We start from the raw sequence: 2,798 nt of genomic DNA, 5'->3' as shown, positions 1-2,798 counted from the left end.
ATCTATCTATCTATCTATCTATCTATCTTCAAACCATTTCTATCTATCTTCAAACCATTTCTATCTATCTATCTATCTATCTATCTATCTATCTATCTATCTATCTATCTATCTATCTATCTATCTATCTATCTTCAAACCTTATCTATCTATCTATCGTTCTATCTATCTATCTATCTTCAAACCTTTTCTATCTATCTATCTATCTATCTATCTATCTATCTATCTATCTATCTATCTATCTTCAAACCTTTTCTATCTATCTATCTATCTATCTATCTATCTATCTATCTATCTATCTATCTATCTATCTATCTCTATCTATCTTCAAACCATATCTATCTATCTATCTTCAAACCTTATCTATCTATCTATCTATCTATCTATCTATCTATCTATCTATCTATCTATCTATCTATCTATCTATCTTCAAACCATTTCTATCTATCTATCTATCTATCTATCTTCAAACCTTTTCTATCTATCTATCTATCTATCTATCTATCTATCTATCTATCTTCAAACCATTTCTATCTATCTATCTATCTATCTATCTATCTATCTATCTATCTATCTATCTATCTATCTTCAAACCTTTTCTATCTATCTATCTATCTATCTATCTTCAAACCTTATCTATCTATCTATCTATCCATCTATCTATCTATCTATCTATCTATCTTCAAACCTTTTCTATCTATCTATCTATCTATCTATCTATCTATCTTCAAACCTTTTCTATCTATCTATCTATCTATCTATCTATCTATCTATCTTCAAACCATATCTATCTATCTATCTTCAAACCTTATCTATCTATCTATCTATCTATCTATCTATCTATCTATCTTCAAACCATTTCTATCTATCTATCTATCTATCTTCAAACCTTTTCTATCTATCTATCTATCTATCTATCTATCTTCAAACCATTTCTATCTATCTATCTATCTATCTTCAAACCTTATCTATCTATCTATCTATCTATCTATCTATCTATCTATCTATCTTCTTCAAACCATTTCTATCTATCTATCTATCTATCTTCAAACCTTTTCTATCTATCTATCTATCTATCTATCTTCAAACCTTTTCTACCTATCTATCTATCTATCTATCTATCTATCTATCTATCTATCTTCAAACCATATCTATCTATCTATCTATCTATCTATCTATCTATCTTCAAACCTTTTCTATCTATCTATCTATCTATCTATCTATCTATCTATCTATCTATCTATCTATCTTCAAACCTTATCTATCTATCTATCTATCTATCTATCTATCTCTATCTATCTATCTATCTATCTATCTATCTATCTATCTATCTATCTATCTATCTATCTATCTATCTATCTATCTTCAAACCTTTTCTATCTATCTATCTATCTATCTATCTATCTATCTATCTATCTATCTATCTATCTATCTATCTTCAAACCTTTTCTATCTATCTATCTATCTATCTATCTATCTATCTACAAACCATTTCTATCTATCTATCTTCAAACCTTATCTATCTATCTATCTATCTATCTATCTATCTATCTATATACAAACCTTTTCTATCTATCTATCTATCTATCTATCTATCTTCAAACCATATCTATCTATCTATCTATCTATCTATCTATCTATCTATCTATCTATCTATCTATCTATCTTCAAACCATTTCTATCTATCTATCTATCTATCTTCAAACCATTTCTATCTATCTATCTTCAAACCATTTCTATCTATCTATCTTCAAACCATTTCTATCTATCTATCTATCTATCTATCTATCTATCTTCAAACCTTTTCTATCTATCTATCTATCTATCTATCTATCTTCAAACCTTTTCTATCTATCTATCTATCTATCTATCTTCAAACCATTTATATCTATCTATCTATCTATCTATCTATCTATCTTCAAACCTTATCTATCTATCTATCTATCTATCTATCTATCTTCAAACCTTTTCTATCTATCTATCTATCTATCTATCTATCTATCTATCTATCTATCTATCTATCTACAAACCATTTCTATCTATCTATCTTCAAACCTTATCTATCTATCTCTATCTATCTATCTATCTTCAAACCTTATCTATCTATCTATCTATCTATCTATCTATCTATCTATCTATCTATCTATCTGTCTATCTTCAAACCTTTTCTATCTATCTATCTATCTATCTATCTATCTATCTATCTATCTACAAACCATTTCTATCTATCTATCTTCAAACCATTTCTATCTATCTATCTTCAAACCATTTCTATCTATCTATCTATCTATCTATCTATCTATCTATCTATCTATCTATCTATCTATCTATCTATCTATCTATCTTCAAACCTTATCTATCTATCTATCTATCTATCTATCTATCTATCTTCAAACCATCTATCTATCTATCTATCTATCTATCTATCTATCTATCTATCTATCTATCTATCTATCTATCTATCTATCTATCTATCTTCAAACCATTTCTATCTATCTATCTATCTATCTATCTATCTTTCCATCTTCAAACCTTATCTATCTATCTATCTATCTTCAAACCTTTTCTATCTATCTATCTATCTATCTACAAACCATTTCTATCTATCTATCTTCAAACCATTTCTATCTATCTATCTATCTATCTATCTTCAAACCATATCTATCTATCTATCTATCTATCTATCTTCAAACCATATCTATCTATCTATCTTCAAACCATATCTATCTATCTATCTATCTATCTATCTATCTTCAAACCTTTATCTATCTATCTATCTATCTATCTATCTATCTATC

This window comes from Carassius carassius, chromosome 34 (genome assembly GCF_963082965.1).
Source record: "Carassius carassius chromosome 34, fCarCar2.1, whole genome shotgun sequence".
Taxonomy (NCBI): Eukaryota; Metazoa; Chordata; class Actinopteri; order Cypriniformes; family Cyprinidae; genus Carassius; species Carassius carassius.
This window is presented reverse-complemented; position numbering follows the sequence as displayed.